The sequence below is a fragment of the Eucyclogobius newberryi genome, unplaced genomic scaffold, assembly GCF_026437365.1.
Source record: "Eucyclogobius newberryi isolate DKJ021-1_F unplaced genomic scaffold, fEucNew1.0.hap1 SCAF_1, whole genome shotgun sequence".
Taxonomy (NCBI): Eukaryota; Metazoa; Chordata; class Actinopteri; order Gobiiformes; family Gobiidae; genus Eucyclogobius; species Eucyclogobius newberryi.
Genome location: NW_027315723.1, coordinates 37,430,804 through 37,451,607, shown reverse-complemented (window position 1 = coordinate 37,451,607; position 20,804 = coordinate 37,430,804). Strand labels below are relative to the sequence as shown.

General features: G+C 42.2%; 1 protein-coding gene across 1 annotated transcript in view; it reads right to left on the bottom strand.

The window, feature by feature from the left end:
* dlgap2b (discs, large (Drosophila) homolog-associated protein 2b) overlaps nucleotides 1–18,325 on the bottom strand; it is a 50,600-nt gene extending 32,275 nt beyond the window's left edge. The window contains exon 1 of the mRNA XM_072445604.1: nucleotides 17,754–18,325. The gene's annotated coding sequence lies outside the window, so the exon portion shown is untranslated. The remainder of the gene's footprint in view (nucleotides 1–17,753) is intronic.
* Between the last annotated feature and the right edge of the window lie 2,479 nt (nucleotides 18,326–20,804).

Here is a 20,804-nt window from a genome sequence, read left to right as displayed (position 1 = left end):
TGGCGGGCCGGCCCTCCGCTACTCGCCTGGATTCGAATATGGCCCTCGGAGGAAAATAATTGCCCACCCCTGGGTTAGAGGCTCTGCTCACAGCAAGGGATTTTGAGCAATGAAAACACCTGAAATTGAATAAATGCATGATAGGCAAAGGTGGGCAGATCATCGATTAAGAAAAACACACAGTCTGTTTGTGTTTTAGCAAATATGGAGACTCATTCATTATTTTTTCTACCTCTTGTTCCCATTAGGGGTTGTGGGTGACTGGAGCCTATCCCAGTGACTTTGGGCCTTAGGCGGGGTACGCCCTGGACAGTGGCCAGCTTCTCGCAGGTACAATTAATATGGCAAATTACAAGTAAAAAATAAATTACACTGAGTACTAACAAACAAAGCAGATTACTGCAGAATCGACCAGCGAACCACACTAATCTCTGTAAATCTGAGGTGAGATAAATTATACATTTTGTTCTGAATGTTACAAGAACATTTAGAGGAGACGCCTTCCACATTTGAGAGACGCGTGCTACAAGTTTGCGACTGTGGTTGGCCTGTCCTAAGTTAGGAGAGTTTTTGACGCCCTCTTATGGTCTGATTCCAGTCTAGTCAGGCAACTGCATGAGCCACAGCTCTACCACTGAGCATCACACATCTGCTTCTTTCTTGGTCACACATCAGATGCATACAACAGGTAAATAAACATGTCTCATGTTACTGTTGCATACCAATCTCTCAGATGTGTATTTTCAGCCAGACATCCTTTTACTGCCCCACATGACTCTATAATTTCAAAGCCTGTCCAAGCACTTATATAATAAAAGGATGCATGACCTACTCACTGGATCTATTGTGGAGATCTTTGTTGTAAGGCTACCCCAAATAAATTGTCTGCTTGCTGTAACCCGACCCAACATTTTTCAAGTGTAGGCAAATTATTATCAAAATTTTGCCATTTTTTGACTCGGAGTGACCGCCAGGGCTTCAACAGTCAATGACGGAAAACATGTAAATCTCCCAATTTTAAGATGTTTCAATCAACCTTTTGTCTTTTTGCGAGCGGGGGGGAACATGCGGGGGACACGGGCGCCGCCATGTTTGTTGTGATGATGCTTCTGTGCGTGTTTCCCACCCAGAATGCAATGTGCAAGTCAAATTTAAATGAAGCCACACCATGACGCAGAACGATATGAGTGGTGTGAAAGAAATTGGCGCTGACAGAGACACATCATTATGTAAAAGACAACGTAGGTTCTCTCCGGGTTCTCTCCTACATGGTTTGTTTAATACAGAAGCATGCGGAGGACCGAAACTCAAGACGCAAAACGTTAATCGTCCCATGAGATGAAAGATCGGTTTACCAGCGCTATAAAAACATTCCACACGGCGCTTTAGGAAAGACCAGTCAGCGGAATATTTGAAAAATAAAAGAATTTGCTGTTTTCAGTTTGCAGGCTAATTAGCTTTCTTACTCACCTCTGTTGTACTAACAATACTGGATTTAATTGTTTGTATTGACCCGGGGACACTTTACCTGGCTGCAATGAGCGTTTTTGACCAAATTTGCTGATATGGCGGGTTTCTATTTTCCCATTTTATAGAGATCATTTACTGTGTGAGCGACATATCAGAGCTTTGCAGTGGTTGGAGATAGGTGAACCTTTTACAATTTCCCCACATTTCTTTAACTGTTCTGAGCATTTATGACGACAGACATACCACCAGCAGCAATGTCTTTTCAACTTCATAGCTTATCTCGTCTGTTTTCTGCGAGTCACATGCTGCTAATTAGGCCCTTCAAAATGCTTTCCAGGCGACAGAAATGCATCGTGATTGGCAATCTCACAGCCAAATCTACAGTGAAGCGGACGGGGCGAGGCTTGAGTGAATCATCCGTGACAGACAGCTGGCGGTGAAGGGTTCATGTGCCATTAGACCCCGCCTGCCCCTGACCCTCTCCTCTCTCCCCCTCAGCAGCCTGCAACAGACCGATCCGCCATTCTGTCACCAAACAAACAAATCTTCTTTACTGGAGCTAAAGCACAAACGCAGTGCTTGGTCAATTTGTCTTTGAAATTATGAGCACATCATTTCTACTGATCTTATTGACTAAAAACGGACTTGCATTTCAACTAGGAGATAAACATTAAGTCAATGAAAACTTTAAAGGTGTAATATATGTAACATTTCTGGTCGAGAGTACATCACACGCTTGTCTCCATGGAAATGATTGCTTTGCCTAGAATGTTCAACGACATAGCGCTCTGTCTATCTCCACCAGAGCAAGTTACAGGTGTGTTGCATGTTTTTCATGGTTACGTAACGCACACATTTTGGCCTCCTGGACCTTGGTAGGTAGAAATGTCATGTCATGCGTAGAAGGGAGAGAAGGGTGAATTTGACAACCTCCTATTGGACCCCATGGACCTACAGACTGGTGGTGGTTAGGTCGCCTGATGGGACAGGGAAGGGCTACCTGTTTTATGAAATGAATGAATTGTTGTGTAGTGTGCTTGATGGACTGGGTGGTAGATTACTGGATAGGAGGGATAGCAATAGGTGTTGCAATGTATGTTTGCGACTTATTTATTTTACACTTAAGTTACTGTGCACAGTTAGAGAAAACACTTCTTGTTCTTTGAGATTCATGGCTGTGTGAGATGCTTTTTTCATGCATCTTTGGCCACCTTTGAAATGTAATCCAAGTTTTACAAGTTAAAAAAGTTCTTCTGTTTCCATGGTAACTACGGGGTTCATGTTTCCTCAGACGAACTAAGAGAGCTTGTCACCACCACCCCATCTCACAAAACAATTAAGAAGTATGGTGAAGCGTGTCTCTGGGAGTCCCCTCCTGATGGGGGACGTCTGTCAGTATGCTTTATTGACCTTCTAAAAATGGAGGCGTCTATATCATAAATCCATTCTTGTGTCTTTGCTACAAAAGCCAGAGAGGAAAAATACCTTTAATTAGCATTAGCATTTTTCCACTTATAAACCCTTCCAATGGCACGTAAAAAGACTGCGTTTTTTTTCCCTTTATTGCAGTGCGCTAACTTTTCTGGTGGGCTTCTTGTTTGTCTCCATGTAGATGCTATTGCTTTGCCTGGAATATTCCACAATAAGGCATTATTTGTTTTACCATTATCTACTTGGTGTGTAACAATTCACTCCTTATATTCAAGCTTGGAATCACCTGCATAAGCTAGGTCTATCGTCCTTCCTCTTTATAAATGTGTGCGCATTTACTGTATGTCAACGTAATATGTGCTCACTTGTGTTTCATCATTTCTCCTCTCCTCTGTCACGCCGGTCGCTCGTTTGTCTCACAGCAACTGGATTCTCGTCTCTGATTGGACAAAGCGTAGTCTTCTTATCTTATTCAGAAACTTAACCAGATCCAAATTAGGTTGTGTTCAGCTCATGTTACCATAGAGATCTGCCCCGATCATGATATATCTTTACAGCACCGTTAAACCAGGGTTAACCTCAATGTAACCTCACTAACCCACTAATCCAGCCACGTAGTACAGGCCTGAGGTTATACGCACATTTACTGTACAAGGATTCTCCTCCCACAACTACAATAAACACTATGTTTGGACTGTTGCATTCATTGTAGGCGCTAATATAAACGTGTGTATGAATCCTTGCTCCCTGGCCAAGCATCTTTTGTGAATTTACTGAGTAAAAGAACAGAAAGACGCAGCAAGATGCAAACTCCAATTGAAACGTCTCAAAAGCAGTATTGTTATATACGGTAATAGGAAGGCAGCTTAACACGTTTGGGAAACAGCACCCTCTGGCCCCCGCAGAAAATGATCTAATGAGGATTTTTAAAAGGCTCACATCAAAAACAGCTTGAACCACTGTAGCAGATGGTGTTGTATCGTTAACACATCTCCACCGTCCTGAGAGTCACAATGACACACACAGACCTGGCCCAGGGTTTCACTGTCTGAGGAGCGTATCCAGGCAACAGCAACCACCATTATTACATCATCAGCTGAAACAAGGACACTTATAGGACACGTGTTAATTCAACCAAAGACCTGTCAGCCAATCATAGTCACACTGTACTTTTAGTACTAGTCATAGTATTCATTGAAACTATGTAAGTATTTTTATTTTTATTTTCAGTCATTATAAATGTGTTTTAACACTGGGTAAAATGTTCACCACATCAAAAAGTATTGTACACTAAATCATATAAGGTTGTAATTCTTAACTAGTTTATCCTTCTCAATATCAAGTCGTCCTCTGACTTCTTCACCAGTGCTTTGTCAAAGCCTTCTGACATTCACGAAAGCTGACCGAAGACCATTGTAGATTTTAATAAAGAAGAGAACGGAGGCAAATTGCACCATCCCAAAGTGTGTGTTTCACAGAGCCATATTACTTATTACGGCCATCTGCTGCCACAGAAGTGTGCTGGTGCGTTGTGCGCTAGTATTGCTTTTGTGAAGAGTTTTATTCCTGGATAGTGCTCCCAGGCAAATGTAAGAGAACTCAAATAAAATCAGAAACATTCAGTCGCTCATTGAAATGAAGTGTTGCCGCTACAAGATGCAATCTACTTGTTAATATGATTTCGGTAAAAGCATGTGATTTGATAATGCAGGGCTGCGCGGCTTTCTTTTCCCATGCAAATAAAAAGAGGAGCAACTCGCATGCCGGCATTATTAGGATGGACCTGTGGAGACATTCCCAGTGCAAGGAACTCTCACACACAGAAGGATAACTTTATATCCAGGCAAAGCTTAATATTCACTCTTGCTTTACAAGCTCATTGTGCTGTTTGACTGGTTTGGAAATTACAATTTGAAATAAAATGAAAAAGGAGACAAATAATGACATTGTAGTATTGCTTTGTGGTTCTACTCATTATTTTAGAGACATTTGGCTCTTACATGCATCAACAGTGACCAGACTTCAAAGTGGGATAGGTGGGAATGTGATAGAGATAAATATTAAACAAGCATAAATTATTTCTGAGCAACAACGCTACACACACAATTGCAAATATTTTACAGAAATACCTCTTCTTCAGAATTCTTCATCATTAGCTAAAGCAAAAATGCTATCACAATGAATTAATTATGTTTTATACAGGACAAACCCGACATATTGCAGACAAAAACCTAACCACCTTGTTAGCAGATAAAAACACAAGCTGTGAGACTTTTGATGACCGGAAAATAGATTTGTAAAAGAACAATTTTGTAATAATAATAATCCAGACATTCAAAAGGCTTATGTCAACAGCTTCTCCCAGGCCCCTGTGTGGAAACCCAAATGAACTTCATAATTGGGCGTAATGAGTTCTGGATTACACTGTGGCTGTCGCAGTTCTCACCTCAGCGTGTCGTGTCACATCAGAGCATAGGCCACGCTATTTAAGCTGCAAATGTTTCGGATGCCACTAACAGAGCTGCCTAATCCTATGCAATTAAAATGAGCAGAGAGTGCCGGCTGCTAAAAGGTCTCCATCTGAACATGTTTTGAACAAGAACACGTTGTTTCCTCTTTATCCAAGCTGTGACCACTGCTACATGACACCTCTTATATCATTTAAATAAAGGTCAATGAATAAACACACTTAATCAATCATTTAATCAATAAAGTGTCATTGAAAAGATCTTATTTATAAAAAAAAAAACATTTGCATTTAATGGATTGTTTTTGGTGGGTTTCTATCCTCAGTGACAAGGCCCATCCACAATGCAGGAAATGTGTTTGGTGTAAACTTCCTATTTATTTTATTATCCATTATTTTAAACAAAACTGCAAAAAATACTTCAACTAACCAAGATTCACCGTGACATTGGCGGTTTGCAATGTGTAGATATACAGACATATACACAATTTAGTTTGTTTTAGTAACAAAAAATCCATGTGTCATAGCTCATAACTCTCATGACTAAATGTTAATACATTTAACATAACATTTGACATGGTGAGCATGGCACAGCTAATGAGCTACTGGGTGGCTTCTTCCTAAAAGCTAAAAGTTATTCAGCTATTAATTTGATTCTTTTTCAAACAGTGCTGGGTAATATTGAAATCCAGGCCAGCAGCAGTTTGCCAGCAGCCTGCTCCAGTCAGTACAAGCCTCTTCTACAGCCTGTTTCCAAGTGGGCAGAGCTTCTGATCACAGCAAAGTAATAGATGTGCCAAAGTCAATTAAAGTTGAAAGAATGCATTGGAGGTATTGCACATAATGTAGTCAGCGTGGATTTAGGAAGGAAAAGACACTTCAAGGGAAAGGACATAAAACTGTTGGCTTGTCATAGCAAAATGTTCAGCTTTTTGGAGGGAAATGGCCTGTAAAAATCTAAAATACAAAAAAAAAGTGTAAATAGTTCTCGTAATGTAACCAGAAGTCATGACTGAAACCCTCTTGCCCTTTTTGCCCATAATTTGGTTGGATCTGTTGATTTATGCTATTATACAACAGAGAAATGTATATGTGTTATGGCCACAATGTAAAATATATATATATATTACATACAAGAGTGTCATTGACACAGTTTACATAATGAGCCTGTATCACATGTGCAGCAGGGTAAAGGCTATACAGGACTGATCTGTGTGACCCCCTCAGCCTCACTGTGTCCTTAAGCACCTGTTAGAGTACTGATATTACCATTGTGATGTTACTGTGCGGACACGTACCACCTGGCAGGGCATGACTCACAACATTGTGGCCATTACCACACAGCAGGAATCACAGCACCGACTGGGTCTAGTGTTTACAACCCCCACCTCCCCCAGACACGCACACACACACACACACACGCACACACACACACAAACACACACACACACACGCACACACACACACGCACACACGCACACACACGCACACACACACACACACACACGCACACACACGCACACACGCACACGCACACACACGCACACACACACACACACACGCACACACACGCACACACACACACAAACACACACACACACACGCACACACACACACGCACGCACACACACGCACACACACGCACGAACACACACACACGCACACACACACACGAACACACACGCACGCACACGCGCACACACACGCACGCATGCACGCACACACACACACGCACACACGCACACACACGCACACACACACACGCACGCACACGCGCACACACACGCACACACGCACACACACACACGAACACACACGCACGCACACGCGCACACACACGCACGCACACACACACACGAACACACACGCATGCACGCGCACACACACACGCACACACGCACACACACGCACACACACGCACGCACACGCGCACACACACGCACACACGCACACACACACACGAACACACACGCACGCACACGCGCACACACACGCACGCACACACACGCACAGACGCACGCACACACACACACACACACACATGCGAATGCTGTCACAACAATAACATTTCAAGTTTGATTTTGATAGGCCAAACATACAGATCCTGGAAGTAGTGTCTGTCTGCTTTGTCACATTCATTTTATTTGTTTTACTTTTTTATTTTTACAGTGCTTCACTCAAGACTTTATCCAGTAAAGTCTGCTATGAATCACATACATACTCAGTTATGTCATGCATGATGGCCTATTGATTAAAATAACATGTCAATAAACCCACTATATTTTTCTATTGGGTTACCAATAAAACTCGACAGGAATCTTCATGCCTTGTAAATCACTTTTATGAGCTGTACGTTCATGTCAATTCTATTTAGTTACATGAGCTGTCACACGGCTCTTTTCGTCGGGTAAATACGCTTGTTTACAGGTTTATGACTTCCCTAAGCATATTGGTCTTTGCTCTAGTCAGTGAAATAAATAAAACTAGGCATTTAAAAAAATATATTAAACACATGTTTGTCATCTCACAACAATATAAACAGTGCAGGCTTGGGTACCAGTCTGACACTAAAAAAAACTAATGAAAAAACTAATGAAAAAAATATATGCCTGGTGAGTCTTTGTAGAACAGAACAGTTACAAGCACCGCCACCACAAAGTAAGGATACATTACATTTTGTCATTCTAGAGATAATGATAAATCCAGGAATATCAAAGAAAGTATCCTGAAAGTATACAGTTCAAGCGCAAAAAGAGAGTAACCTCTTGCTGATTTAGTGGTGAAAGAAAGATGCTAAACTTCATGTTATTACAACCATTGCCCTCCATTCATCCAACTTTTTTCACTTATCCGGTGCCAAGTTGCAGTTTCAACAGTTCTATCAGGGACTCCAAGACTTCCCACACCCCAGACACTTCCTCCAGCTTCTCCAGGGGATCTCGAGGCATTCTCTGACCAGCCGAGAAACATAGTTCCTCCAGCGTGTCCTGGATCTTCCCCGGGGCCTATTCCCAGAGGGACATGCCCAGAACACATCCGGAACAGATGCCTGAGCCACCTCAGCTGGCTCCTCTCGATGTGGAGGAGCAGCGGCTCTACTCCGAGCTCCTCACAAAAGCCTGAGCTCCTTACCTTATCTGTAGGGGAGTGCCCAACCGCCATGCGGAGGAGACTCATTTTGACCGCTTGTATCGGCGATCTTATCCTTTCGGTCATTACCCAAAGCTCATGACCATAGTTGAGGGTAGGAACGTAGATTGACCGGTAAATCGAGAGCTTTGTCTTTCGACTCAGCTCCTTCTTCACCACAACGGTCCGATGCAGCAACCACATCACTGCAGAGTCCAGACGCTGCACCAATCTGCCTGTCAATCTCACGTTCCATCCTTCCTCACTCGTGAACAGGACACAGAGCAAACCGTCCAAGTGCATGTTACAGGTCTAAGTCTGATGGAGCCATCAGGACAACATTGTCTGCAAACAGCAGAGATGAGATCCTGAGGTCCCCAAACCGGACACCCTCCGACCCCTGACTGCGCCTAGAAATTCTGTCCATAAAAACAATGAACAGAAGCGATGACAAAGGGCAGCCCTGGCGGAGTCCAACATGCACTGGGAACAAGTGTGACTTACTGCCGGCACTGAGAACCCAATACTCATGGAGCACCCGCCAAAGGACACCCCGAGGGACACGGTCAAAAGCCTCCAGATCCACAAAGCACATGTGGACAGGTTGAGCAAACTCGCATGAATACTCGAGCACCCGATGGAGATTATAGAGCTGGTCCAGTGTTCCACGACCAGGAAGAAAACCACACTGCGCCGTGGTTTAAATATTGGTTGGATTCTCCTCTCCCTCTGTAGTTGGAACACACCCTCCGGTCCCTCTTCTGAAACAGAGGGACCACCACCCCGGTCTGCCAGTCCAGAGGTACTGTCCCCGACCGCCCCGCAATGTTGCAGAGACGTGTCAACCAAGACAGTCCTACAACATCCAGAGACTTAATGTAGTCAGAGCGAATCTCGACCACCCTCAGAGCCCTGCCACTGAGGAGTTTGCCAGCAACCTCAGTGAGTTCAGCAGTGCTTCACCAACACCATTTATGGTGCGGGTGGAGACGGAATACTTTGAGGACCTCTGCAATCCAGACACGACTTCTGAAAAGGAAGCAGAGACTGATGACTTTGAGGCTGAGAACTATTGCCAACACTTTTTAACGTTTAGTTTTCCAGAAGGGAAATGATCTGAATGATGTTAACCTTTACACTGCGGTTGTTGGAGTTGTCAAAATAACAGATACTGTACATCACTAGTTAGTCTCATCTTTGTCATCAACAATAGGTGACACATGAAGTGCTTCCCGTTATTTATTTCATTAACATTGCTAATTAGTTGACTCATCAAATAATAATTGCCACCTCTCAGAAATGTGATCATATTGAATGCTCTGTGTTTCCACTTTAAGAACACTCATGTCTGAATAAAGCACGAAAAAGAAAAGGTTAATCTCACTTGGATTAATGAGTGTGCTTTTTCTGACAAACTTGGCAGTTTCGAGCTGGTCCGAAGAGTGCGATGAATCAAAGGTTAGATCCGCTCTTCAAACTGCAGCTGTGTATTGACAAAGCAGCACCCGAGGATTAGCCAGGCTGCAGGCAACCTCTGCCGCAACATCCAGCCAAGTAAGGGACATACGTTTTAGGCTATGTTTCTTCATTTTTCTGCCATAAGCCCTCCCTGCCACAACCATAAATGCTCTGAGTGCGGAGGATAATGTGTCAGTGTCTTGCCCAGAGACACATTGATAGTATGTGGCCACAGTGTCAGTGTGTCATATGGTAGAATTTAAAATATAGAGGTAATAGTAGATGCAATAGTAAAAATCTGAATCAGAAAAGGTTTATTGCCATTGTGGTGGTATTACTGGCTTAGTACTAGTAGCTTTAGCAAAAAGTAAAAAAATAGAAGCAGTTTTATTACTTCATGTTACTACTTATGGCAGTTGTAGACACTGTAAAAGTAGTATAGGTATTTGTGGTTAGTAGCATTAGTGGATTAGTGGTCATATTTGTATAGTTAGTAGTGGATAACGCTACAGCTACATTTACATACATTCTTGAACTCTAATCTTAAAGCAGGCTTTTCTGTCGCCGCGGGGATTGCCCCGGCCTTCCCACTCAGCTGGAACCCTCTGCTGAAGTCCAAACAGCATCATTCGCCCAAGTAACAAAGATCCTTTTGAGGCTATTTTTGACCACTCAGTCACTGCAGTGGCCTTTTGTCTGCCCAGAATCACCTGTCCTCTCTGTCACCTTGTGAGCGAGCGCACAGACAAAGTGTAGATGTGTGTAGGGTAGGACGAAATGGCCCAAAATGTTTATTGATGAAAGAGAACATTTGCGATAAAATCTTATTTGACAATATCTATAGCTGCTAAAAAGGTGGCTTTTTTAATATTTGCACGTAATGTTGCAGTTATGAGTTATGCTTCCTTGATAGAGTTTTTAGCCACTGCAGAGCCTCCACAGTCAGTGTAAATGTCACTTTTTGTTTTGTAAGCATGTGAATATCAAGGAATGATTGAAATACTTGAATAATTACATCCACTGTGAAATGGCCCAGCCCTACGTGGGGTTACAAAGTTAAGGAACAATGTTCAATTCAATTCAATTTATTTTTGTAAGGCCCAAAATCACAACAACAGTCGCCTCTGAGGGCCGACGTTATAACTTGTTTTGTAGGTAAAAATACATAGGTATAATTGAAAAATTACAGTTTATCTCAGTCAAAGGTCAGTCATCTAATTATTGAAGCTGATGTCTGACTGAAACTAATGCAGATGTATGATTCAGACACCAGGAAGTGATTTAACATTACTGCACTGATCCTACAAACAAGTCGCTTAAATGTCACCAAGACTGCATTAATCTCTTCTTACCTCAGAAGGGATTTCTTTCTCCAGTCGACACCATTTACACAATATGTAAATGTATCATAATGGAAGTTTAATTGCACAGATTTTGACGAGAGAATCAAATTATCTTAAGAGCTAAGCATGATATTGACAATGATGTAAAGTCTCCAGCTACAGCTCACATGAGAGTTGGTTCAAACCTGAAAGGACCAGCTGTGACTCTAGTTGTGCTCATCCATGCACTCAAGTCATAATCAAAGATAATCTATGTTCAATTTTGGGGGGCAGCTGTAGGTACAAAGATCGTCCTTCAGGAATAACTAGGCATTGATGACATCAGTAAGATAAGATAATCCTTTAATATCCACACAAGGGGAAATTTTGTAAAGTATGTAGTAGTAGTGTTTAAGTGAGAGGAACAGCAGGCAAAATGTCTGCAAAATTGTTGATCCGGAGGTTTTTGGTATGGTTTTATAATCACGAGAGCTGTTACTAATATTAAAGGGTCAACCCAATTCTGAACCATGAGAGAACATTTTTCATACTGATATGGAATAGTCAAAGCAGTTGTTACAAAATAATTTGCTATGGGCAAAATAATTTAGTTTCATGTTTTTCCCAAATAGCTACATAATTTGTATGGCTTAAGATGGTCTTTTTCCTGAAGGAGAAAAGGTACTGGCCCTTTGACAATCTAATTGATATGTATGGAGGTATCCTTCATATGAAATGCAGATGATACTGTCTGTGTCATGTCTCGTCGTTAATATGAAAGACCTTTAAAAGGATTGATAAACAGTGTCGTCAAATTGCACAATTAGTTAACCATGGTTTATGCATTTAGATCATCATGTCCCTCTGTTTCAGTCTCTCTCCTCATCTCACTCCTCTCCATCGCTCTGACTCATAATCCCACGTACACAACACACCGAAAACAGCTCTGGTCGCTCGCACAGCCGCGCTTACTGTCAGCGAGCTCTTTTGGAGTGGCACACACGTCTGTTAATTTAGCCTGTCACACACACACATACAAACTTCAGCAGGATTCGAGATTAGCAGCTACTATGACCGACTGACGCGATGAGAGTGAGAGAGTAGAAAAACCATGCAGGCTGCTTGGCCCATTTCTGGTGAAGCGCTGGTGTTCAGAGGAATGTACAGCAGAAGGAAGGGGGTGAAGAGAAGAGAGAAAAAAACACGCTACAGCTCCTGAGCATCTCCATGGAAACAGGCTGCATATCCTGCTACTGTCAGCCTCCGAGGATCTGGTGCTCATTAGGGAAAGGCAAACGCACCACACACCATGCAGTTGATGCCATTATTAATTGCACACAGTTTCACCTGGACCAAGGGTTTCCTCATGCACAACGCAATCAATGCCCAGCAGCGACTTAGATAAGCGGCAACTAGAGATTTGAATAAAGTACTAGAACTAGATTTAACCTGAAGCCATGTTGTATCACTATGACAAGTAACTTCTATGAACTCTGAAGTTAAAACTTAGTAATTTTATTATACAATAAATTTCACTTCTATGACAGAGTTTTCTTAAGAGAAACAACCACAACTAAAAGCAGTGCAACAGTGCAACTGTCTATTACCAAGCTTTTCTCTGATTTGGTAAAAAAATAATATCATGAGTCACACTTTGATCATGGTTCATGTCTACAATATTTATTTTATTTTATCTTTAGAAAGCCTATATTTAAAACAATTTCCTTCTTCTGAGCATTCACATTTTACTGTGATAGGACAAATCCACTTTCACTTACTCAAAGCATAAAAGGCGGATTAATAAGACACATACATATTCAGTTTCTCCAATTAGCACTTCTTGTTGTCAATGATTGGCTGTTTATCCATTCTGTCAAAGACGGTTTATTGGCATACAAACCCAAATTGCTCAAAATGTAATACTTCAAACAAATAATATAAAAGATCAAACGAATTGCATCACTGACACCAAATATTAACATTTCTTCCAAAATTCAGCAGAAGATTTTAATTGTGTCAAAACATTGATCCAACTAATCAATGCTCAATTTCCTGGCATTACAGTTTACCGCAGATGCTCGGAGACTGACTACACATGCTCACAGTAAAGTAATAAACCATATCAATCACGCTCTTTTCTCCCAATTTCAAGCTCTTCCGCCTCTCAAAAGCTCTCAATATTCAAACTCCTATTTGCTCCTCCACCCACTCCTACGCCCACTGACTTTCCTTCACCGCTACCCAACATGGCATTGTAGTGCGCGCTGTAGCAGGATTAAACTCCCGGAAGTATTGTGGAGCCTATTTCTATCCCATCTCAACAGTGGGCGCAGTTGGTGCTGGGCAAACTAACATAATGACATCCAACTTAAATTGTTCCAGTGGGGGCCATGGGGTCAGCGCAGCAGCAGAAAAAGTAAAGGGGCAAAGTGGACAGAGCGATTTTTTGCAGAAACATTGTCTCTGCTAAATTGGGAAATGTGCAATCTGTAATTACTTATTCTAGCCACAAGGGGTCATATGTTTGTAGAGCCAACGCCAGATCAATATGCAAATGACTGCAGGCTAACCACAGATACACCAGAAAGAGAAACGCCAACTTTGAACCAGACAAGAACTGCACGGTCAATCGCACTCTGCTTCCTTAGTAAATCCTTCTCAAACTATTCAAATAAATCTTTATTCCATCCGTTTTAGCTTTGCCACAGCCCTTTCCCTTCTCGACCACAGCAGCAGAACAATCAGCCTCCTCAACCTCACCTTCCCTTCACCGTGGGTTTCGCTCAAACTCCATGGGATATATATAGAGATATCTTCCCCCACAATTCTGTTTAGATTTTTCTTCATTGCATCCCTACCTGCCAGAAAGTTAAAGTCAAGGTACGCTTATCCATGAGTGAAATTCATTCTCTGCATTTGACCCATCCATCAGTGCTGCTGGAGAAACCTGTCAGGAGCAATGCAGCCCCTGAGGACCCATCTCCTGACAGATCTTGAGCTCAGTTCGATCACGACCTTAACTGAAGGATTTTACATATGGTGCATGCTTTAGGTTGATGGGGGAAACTGCACCACCCAGACACAGGGAGAACATGCAAACTCTGCATGGAAAGGCTTGGTGCAGCTCTTTCTTGCTACAGCGTGAATGCTAGCCACTAGGCCGCCTACTCTTACCCATGTCATCAGGGTCTGTTGAAGTACAGGGATTAACAAGTATTTTAACAAAGGCAAAATTTAAAAAAAAATTAAATATGGGATTATTTTAGTACATTGGACATTTTGTTCCCATAAATTGCAAGTGACTGCAGTCCAATAGACGCTTGCTGCTCCAGAGATATTAAAGCATGAGTCAAGTCAGGGGAACAAATTTCAAGTAGTCCAGGACTAATAACAGGCAAGGATGATACATTTATCAGAATCTGCTGAACACCTTGAATAGGCTGTGTCTAATAAAGCCATATATAGTGCTAACTGTGATGGGCTAACAACCTGCAGAACAGCCAGTCTGACAGACACTGGCTGACAGCTGATGAGATTACAGAAAGGCAAGAGAACATGACTGGATTGATGTTGCTCCTGATTTCAAACTGGCAGTAGTCCTGTGGTTGTCCTGCGCTGCACTCACTAATGAATTGTCCGGGTCCGTTAATGGCTGCTAAATCATTTCAACCTGACCTCCAAAACCTCTGCAGTAAAACAACAAGAGAGAGGGAACAAGACGCTACTGACCGGCAGCTGTGCAACGCTTTTATCTGCAAAACCAACAAGCGTCTCAAACTCAAAGTGTCGGTAAACAAATTAGGCTTTTCATAATAAAGTGTGTCAGATGATGGATTTGCATATTTTCAGTAATAAACACTAGCGTTCTGCTACAGGCACCTTGGATTTGACATTCTAGTAGTTTGTATCATTTTTTTTTATACCATCCATTTTTCATCTGTCTATTTGCCTGTTAAAGGAGAGATATTAGGTTTACTTTCTATTATTAGTAATAAACTATAACATTAATAGATCATTAGTCTATATTTTGTTCATTGTAAACTGCTAAATTGATCTAAAACTGCAGAATTGATAAGCCGAGTGCCATTTCCTAGTAAATTTCTTTCCTGCTTTTTATTTTTGAAAAATGGCTACACAACATTCCTGAACCATATATGTACTATTTTTGGATGTACTATTTTTGTTTGTTTTGTTTTGAATAAACATTAGTTAGTTTGTCCCTATAGTGAGCACAGGGAAGGGGGCAGGGACAGGGAACACTGTTATAATACAAACTCAATATAAAAAAATAATACGCCCCCTTTAATTTCAGGCCCATATAATGTCAAATAAACCAATTTGCATACTGCTTGTTAAAAGGCTTACTTAGTCACTTGACAACCGACAGCTCCAAATCCTGTCTCTGAACTGTCAGCTATTGGCTCATTGTCATATATTCCACTGCTGTGTACTGACTTTTATCTGGACACTCTTTTGGACTGTGGAGCCGTACGCTGCAGAAGACACAATTTAATGAGCGCCTTCAAGTTCCCAGGCGGACAGACCTTTTGTGAACGGGCTCGACTCAAAGCATCACCGCATAATTTCCTCTCGCCGACACTGCGCTGGAGACAGTTCAAACAGGGCCTTGAATCCAACCAGGTTCTAGCCTAAACATATCATAGACTTACCAAAAGCAAGTTAATATGTGTTCACAACAACAACAACAACAACAACAACAACAACAACAACAACAACAACAGCAACAACAGTACTTTATGCAACGACTTTTTGTAGAAATGATTTGAACAAGAGACGAAAAGCGATCATTGAATCTCTTCAGACATGTGTCCATCATCGTCGATCATCGAGTATCATAGTGTCGTTGGGCAAGACACTTCACCCACATTGCTCATTTCCAGTCACACCCACAGTAGATGGTTGCGATTAAAGAAAAACCTGACAAATCACAAACATAGACTGTTGTGGCAACCCCACTTGAAAGGGAATTCACGTATAAATTAAAATTCTGAACGAAAGGTCTCTTAATGTCGGCCCTGCAGGTAACTACTATAGTGTATGAGGTTGACTTTGAATCTGCTACTCCGTAACCAGGAGGAACATTATGCATAATTGAATAATAGATTTTTTTTTCCCTTCAATGGGGAACCACAGACATGTAAGCATTACCTGGGACATTTATTTCCTCTTGCGCTATCTTACTGTGATCTGAATAATGTGAATGCGCAGTGTCTTCAGTGTCAACAGAGGACAAGCACCCTCTTTGCCAAATGATCTATTACTCCTTGAAATTAGACCAGATTGAGTCACTACTAGTCTGTACTTCTAGCTTTTCCCACACCCCATTCATGATATAGTAACATGTAGTGTGCTGTACATTAAAAAAAAAAAATGAGGTATTAGTAGTTCAGAATCAAAGCACATTAGAAAAACAACCGGGAGCTTAAAAATGCTTTACTGAGATGCTCCTCTGCATCCCAATGAAACAAATGACAAACGACCACCTGAGTCAGGCACAGACAATCAGCCCAGTTCAGTCCACAGCAAACTAAAGGTGTGCTCCCATTACATATGTACAGTCTTAAAATACCCAGCAATAAAACGGTGGTATTCTCATCTTCAATGTAACAGAATTCAGGAACAGTTGCCAGTCTAATTGTATTCTCTGTTCCAGGACTAGTGGCTTTTACAGTACATGAATGAACTGAGCCACGCTCAGTAGAAGCCCATTGAAGCCCGGTCTAACAGCAGAACGCAGGATCCTGGTATTGCGGCAGGCTCACCTCTCGTTATGCCATTTTAAAGGGTGTGTGTGAGTGAACCGTCTTCATCAGATCACTGGCTTAAAACCCCCCATGTGCCCGGCAGCTTGTGGGATTTGAAACACATCCCGGCATTGCCCAACAGGAGTGAATGGGTAAGTTCTCATTCAACCGAAAACTCATATCCCCATCTACCCCGCAATGTTACCCCAAGTACCCCTGTCTCATCGTCTAATTTATGACCACTACAACATACAAAAGGGGGTTTTCTCTGGGAACAGTCGGCATGAATCAATAAAAAAAATGATTACATAACCCCCAGCTATTGCCATAATGAAAAGGGAATGGCAAGATATTTGGAGCCTGACGCGAACAGACGTCAAAAGATAGATGGGTAGTGATTTGGCCACATTGTAAAGATTGAAAGCCCCTTGATGTTGGTTGAGAAGGCTGGCTGTGGAGCAAACCCTCCCATGCTGTTACATTCTGTCACACACATATGAACACTCGGATTAAGAGACAAGAGACTGGACCAAGGTTTTTCATCTGAATCTAAACAGGCATGTGATTGTCATGATAGAAACAGTTTTTGAATCATTGTAAGGAATACATGCAGCTCAACTTCCCATCTACCTGTTAAATAACACACATTGATGAATGAATGGAAAATTCACACAGCATCTAAAAAAAGCAATGAATAATAAGCGGTCCTACCTTGGTCTACATGCTGGAGACATTGGAGCACATATGTCGTGGGTCTTCACGAGTTTCTTTGAAGCCAAAGGGGTTTTCTCTGCTTGTTTTTCTGTTCCCTTCTCGTTAGGATGTGCAAAGCCTTCAGAGGAGCGGAGGAGGAGGAGAAGGTAGTGGAGGAAGAGGTGGTGAATGAGAGGAGAGGAGGAGAGGGGAGGCTGAGGGGGAGCAGTGTGCCGGGCTGTGGCTGCTGCTCTGGATCGTCCCGAGCAGCGGTCAGCTCTGCATTTACTCCTCCACTGCTGCAGTGCCAGGCAGCAGCGCGAGCTGCATGTTCCACAGACTCCCACAGAGCCACGCAAAACCCGGATGCGGACTCTCCACCGACAGGATTCAGGATTCTGCAGCGCTCCGACTCTCCCCATCAACATTCACCAACATGCTGTGGCTCTCTCTCTCTATCTGCATCTCTCCCTCACAACAGGTCCACACGTGTTGCAAGGTATTTTAGCCACTGCTGCTTCCCCCAGGAGCAGGCTCTGTGTCCTGCTATTGACCGGTGCAAGTGGTCATACGTCTCTCTGGTAATGAAATGTCAAGCTGTATAAACCCTGCCCAACCCTGTCCCCTCCATGACATCACCGTGGCTGAAAGCCTGGCGTTTGCCTCTGCTTACGTCACACACACAAATGACACACGGTCAGTGAAATCTTTTGAACAAGTTGCACTAAACACGATCAATGCAAATAACAACTGCTTTAAGTGAAGCCCAAACAGCTCAAATCATGAATCATTCAGGTGATGAAACATCGCCGGGTTCGACAATACAATTCATTCTTGCAATAGCAAAGGCAAACTGAATATTTACGAGAGAATATTGAGTGAGAAACATTCCCCTCACGTCCTCTTTCTTCTCCTTCTGTGTCCTAGGGCTCAGTGAAGCTTCGAGGTTAAAAGACGTCTGAGGAAAAGGAATAAATGCAGATTGGAAAAGGATCATATTCAATTCAGGCCTGCACTTTGATATATTGGTATTCTCCAGAATCACCCGTGCTGTCTCTAAAGGAGATGCCAAGACTCCTCTCACTAAAGTTTGATGTGTAATGTAAGAAGTCTACTGGTCTCAGTGAAAATCATGCTTCTGCAAACTCTAATTCCTGACAAAGACCAAAAAACTTCTAGCATACTGTATATGTAACCTAATGAATGGCTTATCCATGGGTTTCAGAGTGACAAAAACTGTGATTAATTATCAAAACAAAAATAAAATTATATCTGTTGAGTTATCAAAAGTACTCAAGATTTTGTGGCCCGTAGGTTTTATTAGACAGGAGAGGACAGGGTGAAATGGGGGATGAGAGAGACGGGAGGACATGCAGTAAATTGTCACAGCCGGGATTCGAACTCAATACTCGATAAGTCAAATGTCTCTAAAAAGTAACTCAATTATTACTCACTTTTGACATTCATTTTGTAAGAAATATCCAAAAGACAACGTGTTATGTGAATCATCTCCTGTCACATTTCAAGCAAACACAATAATCCAAGTGTAGACCCACCAACGGCAGAACATCTCACCATCACATTTGATTTTATATACGAAAAGAGTGAATCGCCTTTAAAGTAAAAGGGTTCTTGCCACAATGTCAAGGACACTTTGAAACAACTGTCATAATAACATCCACATGTGGAAACAGGCCTTCAGATGATCTGGTTCTTCCATTAGATTAGTGGAATGAAGCACAATAAAAACAATAAAACACACACACATTTGTTTATCTTGGGCTTTGCGTGCTTTGTTCCACCATCTTTACCTGTGTTTAACCTTCTTTCCTCCACATGTTGTACAACACTAAGTAAATACCATTTTTTCAAATGTGAAAAAGAACACAATCTGGCAAAGTGTGATAATGCCAACTTATGAAAGACTAAGATACAGTAATAAACTATTACAGAAGCTAACAGTCCCATCTAGTGGTGCTTTTGAATTTGAAGTTTATGTCCCAAAAGGGAGACTGGAATATCATCGATGTTCAGAGGTGGGTAGTACTTACTTTTACTGAAGGACATTTTTAAGACACTTCACCCACATTGTCTAGTAAAGCGCCTTGAACGTGCTATTTAAATACACTGTAGTAATAATAATCATCATCATCATAAATGCTTTAGGTTGATGGTTTGTGTTTCTTGTATTGCTCCTTCAGAAATAGTTTCATGCCGTTTTGTCTTTCCAATTGCTGTGAATTATAAATCAGATGTTATGCTACTCGAAGCAACAGAACTTAAACTGGAGTGACTGAAGTTTTATTTTACTCTACCCACCACTGATTACCATGACCAACATGCTTTTTACGCAAAAGCAATGAATAGTCACCGCTCATGGTACAAAGAAAGACATTTCAAAACCCCACAAGTCATTCTATTTTGGCTCAACCTTGAGAAACCGATGACTAAGAGCGTTGTCACTTCTTGTGTTTCCCATCCGCTCTATTCTCCCTCACAACGTGCTGACAAAGACCTCTGTCTGTAGCAGGATGGTCATTTCTAATTGTGGCAGAGTGGACCAATGCGTCCACTATTTTACTCCATGTTCACAGTTTACACTCACATTTCCAACAACGCCACCTGAGATTCTGGCTCAGGACCAATCTAATCGAAGGCACGCAAGTTCGTAGTTGGAACAACAGAGGCATGGTTTAAGTTATTGATACATTTATTGATACAAATTGTCGATGTTCACAGTCCGTTATCTTCATAGGAGACAGGTTGTCATACGAGCGTTCGCAAAAAGCGTTCAGTTAAAGCGTTCCCAACAAAAGGCAAGACAGGGTCCTCTCCGGGCACCTGGAACAGGATGGCTGCAGCACGGCGCAGCTAGCGCGCGTGAGGCTTTACGCCGCCCGGCCAACCGCACGCCGCACATCCCGGAGGTCGCACACCACGCGGGCCCATGGCAGCACCGCGGCACACTGAATGATAACACTTGTTAGACATACAATATTTTCTTATTCACATACAACTCAAAATACCTGGACTGAGGAGCGAGGTGGAGCACCCAGCAACCAGGAAGTG